The 7,761-nt window shown below is 47.2% G+C and overlaps 1 long non-coding RNA gene across 1 annotated transcript in view; it reads left to right on the plus strand.

The window, feature by feature from the left end:
- Positions 1–457, plus strand: part of LOC102373934 — a 3,729-nt gene extending 3,272 nt beyond the window's left edge. Inside the window, exon 3 of the long non-coding RNA XR_325067.2 lies at positions 414–457. This is a non-coding gene — a long non-coding RNA (uncharacterized LOC102373934). The remainder of the gene's footprint in view (positions 1–413) is intronic.
- Positions 458–7,761: the final 7,304 nt, after the last annotated feature.

Here is a 7,761-nt window from a genome sequence, read left to right on the forward strand (position 1 = left end):
CCCCGTCGTTCCTGTAACCTTCTCCCTAGATCCTAGACAGAAACCTGCTGCTGATTTGGCTTTTTAAAGTCAAGTAATAATTTTCTTTCTCGAGCTGCTAAATGAAACGAACAGGCCACGTTTCGTCCATAGGCACAGATCCTAGAGTAATGCATGGCCTCAAGGAAAGCTAGACAGACACACAGACTCAGCAACAGAAGCTAATATTTTCTTTTTTTAAATTTTCAGGCCTTACAAAAATGGTGCCCCCTGCTTTTTTAAGCCTTGAAGTTCCCTGGAGCGACATAGTGGATTTTTGTTTTTAAACAAAATATATATAAAATTCCTTGATATGCTGCACCCAAATCCTAACAACCTTGTTAAATGATCCCTACTCATTCCTCTAAGTTTTCGTGTGCTTTTCCTCCTTGTAGGCTGTTAACTGTTAAACTGCCTGCTCGGGACTCCTTGCATTGCTCTGGGGAAGAAGTTACCTGCAGATGCCTTGCACCTTGCACAGGGGACTTCCCCTAGCAAAGTAGTTCATGTGCCGCCGTCTCCCCACCCACAGGTACTGCAATAGTAATAATGGGCTTCTGCATGCTGCATTGCACTGCTGCCCATGGTGTGCACAGCCAGCACACAGGCTGGATCCCCCCTTGCATGGCCACAATCTGGGGCAGGATGGCAGACCCTGGCCCTCTAGGACTTGGCCATTCTTTTTCCAAAAAGACATGAAACAAAGCGCTTAAGTTTGATGCCTGTTGCTATCCTCTTATGAGACACCGAACAAGCTTTGTGTGGATGAATGGTTGAAATGCTTAGCCCTGTATTTTTTGAGAAGATGACCTGTAGGAGAAACCCTAAAGCTTTTAATCAAAAACAGGACTTGCAGCTAGGAACCTGCAAGGACTATGCTAATCTCCATGTACATGAAACTTATTTTTTTGCCGCATAAATAAATATCCGGGCACATAGGGTAAGGACTCTGGAGGGAAAGTGGAGCAGACACATGATGCACAGCATTTACTGCAGAGGAAATATTGTTCTCCGGAGGAAAGTTACTCTGGAGAAAGTCAGAAGTAAGATTAGACTGGACAAAGTTCTCCGGTGTATGTGTTGTGTGTCTGCTACCATTACCTGCATCACTCTGGGGTAGCCATTGGCTTCAGGCTGGACACAGCCTGGGCTGGGACGATGCAGTTGAGGCTGGTCCTGTTTTGAGCAGGAGGTTGGACTAGATGTGACCTCCTGAGCTCCCTTCAACCCTCATTTTCTATGATATGATGACTCAAGTCAAACAGCTCCCTGGCAGCTGGCCACTGTAATACCTCCTATGTATTCACTCCTTGTGACAGAGTCAATTTACTTGCAAATAAAATCCAATGAGTAAATGTATGTCCTTAATCACAGAAGCAAAGAACCCCCCATTATCAACCATTTGAAACTATTAAAAAAAAATCCATTGCTGCTTTAGCAATCTTTACTGATAAAAGTTTCTCAGGCATATGAGAAATTTCATCTTGAGCCATTTTGTTTTGGCCAAATTAGGGAAAAGTTGTCGAGACTGAAAAGCATGTTGCAGCTTGAAGCTGCCGTCCTTCATTGGCTTTGGTAGCTCAACCCCCTGCTGTAGACACCCCACTTTTCTGCAGTGCGATCTGCATAAGTCTGCATTCAAAAGTCCAGATTGAAGGACACATACAGTGAATAGCATAACAGGATGCTGCGGGAGGCAAGGATTTCTTAGGGTGAGATGCTTTATTGGACCAGCTATGATGCTGGGATAAAGATGGACAAGTTTCAAATGCAAGATGTTCTTCATCAGGTCATGAGTGATCGCAGGGAACCAGGCATGGTGTGTGATCAGACAGCAAGGAGGAATGTCTTGCTTTTGAAAGCTTGTCTAACTTTATCCCAACTATATAGTTGGTCCGATAAAAGATCTCACCCTAAGAAATCCTTCCCTCTCACATAATTTCTGGACTATCACATCTACAACATCACTTTTACACTACCATAAGGTGATTGAGTGGAGCCCTGGCTATGCTAGTAATAGAAACAATAGGTATTTAGTGCACAGAGGAGCATTGACTGTTACTTGGGATGGGGCAGCATGGAGGAGCAGGAAAGGGCCGAGTCCTGGTCATTGCTGGATATAATGTGGAGTAGTGGAGTAATAAATCTGCTGCTTTATATCATTCAGCACCCAGTTATCAGCTGACTATTCATACACAGGCGTGATGCAATGCAATAAGAATGCACTCTCTGCACAATACTCCCCAATGTACCCATGTCACCCTAATTGTCTCTTTTAAACAGTAGTCATTAGGCAGTCCTGAGTCAAAATAGGAGAGGCTCTATTAGTTGGCTTTTTGTGTTTAGGAATGAGGAAATACAGTACAGTCTGTAACGCACTAACGTTTGCTACTTGCACCGCGTAGGAATAGCAAGGCCTTTCCTCCCACCACAAGGTACACGTAACTCCCATCAAAGTCAATCATTTTGATCAGGAACATAACAAAATAGGTTGGGAGGGTCATCTCGTCCCGTCCCTGGCTGTCGCAGGTGATCATCTCATATAGCCCAGCTCATAAAATTGATCATGGTCCACATTAAAACTACTTAGGCTGTTTGCACTCATACTCCTACTGGGAGAATCTCCCTGCTCGGATGGTGAGAAAACTTCTAATTTCTAGCCTCCATTTATTCATGGCCAGTTTACACTCATTTGTTCTTCCTCTCTTGTCCCCAGTGATCATCAACAAGTGTCTTGACGCCCGTCTTGCTGGGGTCATTTGACTCCAGTGGTCTTTCCTGCTCACGTGCAGGGGGCTGGACCTGAAGATCTGTAAGGTCCCTTCCAACCCCAAACAACTATGAAAATCGATTCCTCTATTAAGTGGAGACCAAAGACAGGGGATAAAGCATGAGGTGAAATCAAGGCAAGACTCAGGATTTGCAAACACGCTCTTTTGATGAGAGCTCCTCCATCTTGGACCACTCCTGAACTGGTTCCAGAAAACAGGTCCTTCTGGTTTGGCCCCCACCCAGAACATTTGTGACCAGGTTGGATTTGGGGATTCCCATATGACTAGCTCTCCCTGTGATCTCTGTGTAGCTACCTACCTGCTCCAGCTTTGTTCTCATTGTGCCGTACTGTTATGTTTCTAGGAGTTGGCTGTTGACTCGTAGACCCTTGACTCTTTGCTTTTTCTTGGTCAGCCAATTAAGCTGATTGCACATGGTTGCATCTCTGTGCATGGAAAACCATACCCCAGCCCTCAAATTCCAGGTCAGTGGAGTTGCCAGTTTATCCATCCCTTGAATGCAGACTGCTTCTCCCAGATCAGTTTCCGGAAGAAAGCACACGGACTTGCACAGTCCAAATACATCCCTTGCCAGAAGGTGTAGTTTATTGATGAAAACAGAATAATTCAGCTCAGCTCACCTTTCTGGTCTCCTTTGTGCCTGACTTGCAGCTGATATGAGGGCTCATATTGGCACAGTCACTTGATTGCAGCTGCAGCAATGCATTGCATATTCACTCTGAAGGTCACCAGCTCCATGACCAAGATGAAAGCAGTTACATTTATAAGGCATTGGCTTTCATAGTCCCAGCTCCTGCATTATAACTGGCAGAAAAGGCAGCACTGAATGAAGTTTGGATGTCTACTGACAGGCCTGGAGAAGGGGGAGAGTTCAGCTCCTGGGAAATTCTGGGTTATCAGTAGGTATAAACAGGTGTGATAAATGTGATAGGTCATGCAAATATTCCCATGCTCCAAGATATATCATACTCTGAGACAGGAAACTCCCAGGTGCTTCCTAAAGGTGATTAAGACAGCAAAGGAAAGGATTCAATTGATATCACAAAGCTGAGTCAGTATAGAAAGGACAGGCTTCTTGAAGCTACGATCAATGTATTTCTCATAGGAAAAGGCTGGCACTACGGTCATGCTTGGGGCTGGTATATTGTGCTGCAAGGAGTTTGTTTCCATGTATAATATTTGCTCTTCCAATGGATTCGAATGGCCCAAGGACGTGATTTTGGGCCTGAGCAAAGGCAGGCTTCAATCTTCTCTTGACATCTGGATGGTGGAAATAGCATGAGACTAGATCTATTCCTGTTCCTAAAAGGTACACTTTTGGGTTTTCTGGGGTTGCTGCAAAATGCAAACACGCCCTTCCGAATATGATAGCCATAGCATAAGTCTTTGCACTTTTGCTCCAAGGAAAGGTTCCCCAGGCCAACTGCTGCACATCATCAACCCCAAATATTTTCTGAACCCACAGAACGCGACTGGTGGAAGAGCAGGATCCTCTTTCAGTCACGGTGGAAGAAGCTTGCCTTGAATCACATGGAAAACCTCTTCCACCTGCGATCATTACCCAGAAAGGGTCATTTGGGCAAGCTGCCTTGTTTGTGATCAGATAGGCTCAGGTTTTTTGGTAAGATGACCTGGATAAAGAGATCCGTGCAAACCAAGTCTCTCCCACTGACCCACTATGGTGACCTTGTGCAAAGCATTCACCCCCAAAATGGCCATGCTGTCTGTCTGTCTGTTGAGACTGTAAGTTCACCAGGGCAGGAACAATTAATGCAATGGGGTTCGCCCAAACGAAAAGAAAAAAAAAAAAAGGTGGCTATCCAAGTTTGGCACTGAGTGGACCCCAGATTAATTCCTAGTATAATAAACAATGCATTTATTTAACTTTGCTGATTTGTTTAATTTTGCTGACAAGCAGCGGTTGCCAGTGGCATAGGGTTTTTCTGTTCCCAGCTCTACCATTCCCTGAGGACGAAAATCTAGATGCATCAATGAACCTCCTGGTGTCTGACTTGATTCGTCTATGAATCAGGGGTGAGAGCCATCTCCTAGCTCGCCGGAGAGCTGGGACCCTCAATGATTCATGAACGGTTTGCACAGCACAAGTGTTATAGAAATGCAGAGCACAGGGGGCAACTGGAAAAGAAATCCTAGCAGTGGGAAGTGCTTCACTTGACTAGTGCCAGGAGAGGGCACCCTCAGACCAGGTTCACCAACAGCGTGTTATTTCTGTTAACACCGCCTGTATATATCCTATTCTGAGAAGCGGTCAAAAGCTATATCCAGATCCAGGAAAATGTTACTCAAACTGATCACCAGTGTTTCTCTCTCCCTTTTTCCATCATGTTTCCAACCTGCTGCTACGTAGGTGCAACCTCGACAGAAACCTGAAAATGCAGATGCATCAAAAGATTTGGCTGGGCAATGAGTTTCTTTTCCTCACCAGCAGAAGAAAAATACCATACAAATGACATATTTCCCTTCAACTCTTTCTATATTTTTTGGTGGTGGTTTCTTTGAATGAAATGAAAACCCAAAGCTTTTGATTGTTGAAAAGCCAAAAGATGTGGGTTTTTAGGTGGTCAAGCCTGGACGCTTTTGCTGGAGACAGATTTCTCTTTGAAAAAAAAAGCACTTTTCTGTGCTTTTTCTAACGCAGCTGGGCCTGGCTCAGGTGGGAGCAGGTGGAGGGGGAGCAGTGCCCTGAGCCATTTAGTCATTTCTCTGGTCGTTGGAAGAGCGAGTCCCTTCTCGTCTTGGAGGCAGGAAGATCCGCGGGCCCCTTCCTCCAGCCGGTGCAGCGACACCACCCAGCACCGAACCTGCACTCCTCTTCCCAGGTGGTTTTCTCGCGCTGGTTTTCCTCCTCCGCTTTCACCTTCTGGGGGCCTCGTCCTGAGGGATGAGCGCTGCCCACCGTGCTGCAGATGCCTGGCTCTGGCCAGCCCAGGTCCTTTCCCGCTGGTTCTGCCTATTCAATCTTTCTTCCTTCCTGTTTCTGCCCCTTGGTCTCGCTTTCACTTCCCTGCGCCTGTTCCCTGCACGTGCTTGCCCAGCTTCCTAGTCACATCCCCTCCCTTCCTGTGACCCTATATCAGTGTCCAGGCTTTCATCTCTCCAGTATCCACTTGCTCCTTCCAGACACCTTGCAGACCCCTGGGATCCCTGGACACCCCTCTTTTGCTGTGTGAATAGCCATGCGGGACAGCATCGCCCTGTTGCTGTTGGGACAACAGCTACTAAAGAATCAAGACTCGGCGAGCTGGACAGAGAGCGACTAGGTTTGCTAAGGACTATGAGCCACAGTCAGTTGGGCTTGAGTGAGATTGCCAGAGCCTTTGCTCTTTCATTTAACAGCAACCTGCTAAGACAAGAAAGGAAACGGTCTCCACTTTGGGTTACTTCTATGCACCTCTAGGCTCCACTTTGCACAATAAAAAGGCTGTGGGCACCTGTAGAAGTAACTGGGACATGGAAGGGACTAGCCACCTCTCTACAGGCCACTAGCAAGCTCTCTACAGAGGGTCTCCAAGGTTTGAGACCCTCTGGAGTACAGCTCCCCTCCGGTGATCCTACTGTATAGTGAGGACACTGGTCCCAAGGGTTTAACCCCTTTATGGGTGTGCATATCGCAAAGGGCCTTGTGGGCAGCGTTATATGGTTGGAAACCACTGCAGGCAGTCAACAGCGGTGGGTTGAACAGCAGCACCTAAAGCCCAGACTCTGCTCCTTGAGCTAAAGGAGTAACCCCACTACCTGGCAGCAGTAGTAAGCTCGTCTCCTCCGCGTAAGCCAGCTATGGTACACGTATGGTACGGTTCAGCCTCGTTATCACGAACCCCCTACGGACCAGCAGAAAAGTTTGTTTAAAGAGGGTGTTGGCTATACTAGCCTTACTCTGTTGGCTGCCTCACCATCATAACAAAATTGGTTCCTGCTGTTTGGACTATTAGAGGCCGAGGTTTGTTATAATGAAGCGGTTGTGCATTTTTAATTCTATATACAGCCCCTTAGGGGAATAATTGCATGTTGGGGCACGAGGGACTTTATAATACTCTGCACATGTACACCGTACCCTCTCCTGCCCCTTCTTTTCTCAAGAGGGGTCAAACCCTTGAATGCCCCCATCCCTTGTTTGTTGAATTGTGTGTGCTTAGGTCCTAGGCAGGGAAGGAGCTAACCACCCCTGGTCTGTGCATATTCAGGATCAGACCTCGAGGGATTCAGGAGATTTCCTTTCGCTGCACGAGCACGAGATCTTTCTGCCCCTCGCATGGACACAGATGTGTTGGCAGAGCGAGGGGAAAGTGGAGACTCGGAGGGCTGGATGGCGGGGTTACAGCACTTCATCCGCGAGGGGTGAATCCACTCTTGCTTCAGGCTGCTGTCCCTGGCTTGCTCCGAGGGCCGTACAGCTGAGGGCAAGCAAAACTCGGGGGCATCTGAACCCCAAGCCTCTGGGCTGGGGCCTGCACGTAGGATGCCCACCAAAGGTTTCGGAAACATCTGCAGCCCCAGGTGCGGGTGGAGGATGTTTGCCAGTAGTAGGGCCACTTATGGTTCTGGACTCTTGCACTTGGAATTAATTTTGGCTAATTTGGCCTCGGCTACAAATTAATTAAAAAACCCCAAAAACTCTTGCTTAAGGCTGCTATGCGCATACGTACAGCAAGCGAGGGAAAAAAAAAAAAGAGTGGAAAAACAGACTCCTTGTTCCAACGCTGACGAACTTTCTTGGCAAAAACAGAGACTTGTTCAAGTCTCGGAGGGCAGAAGCAGCACGTGGCATCCAAAATTACTTCCAAAGAGGAAGTCTGAAGGAAACCCTTTCCTCTTCAAGGCGTTTCCTCTCTCGCTACGATACAGGGCGCTGAATGGGGCTGCTGCGTGCTGCCCGCGTAAAAGGCCAGCTCCTCGCTCAGAAAACACTGAAAGCCAATGCATTTGGAGG

This window comes from Alligator sinensis, unplaced genomic scaffold (assembly GCF_000455745.1).
Source record: "Alligator sinensis unplaced genomic scaffold, ASM45574v1 scaffold1782_1, whole genome shotgun sequence".
Taxonomy (NCBI): domain Eukaryota; kingdom Metazoa; phylum Chordata; order Crocodylia; family Alligatoridae; genus Alligator; species Alligator sinensis.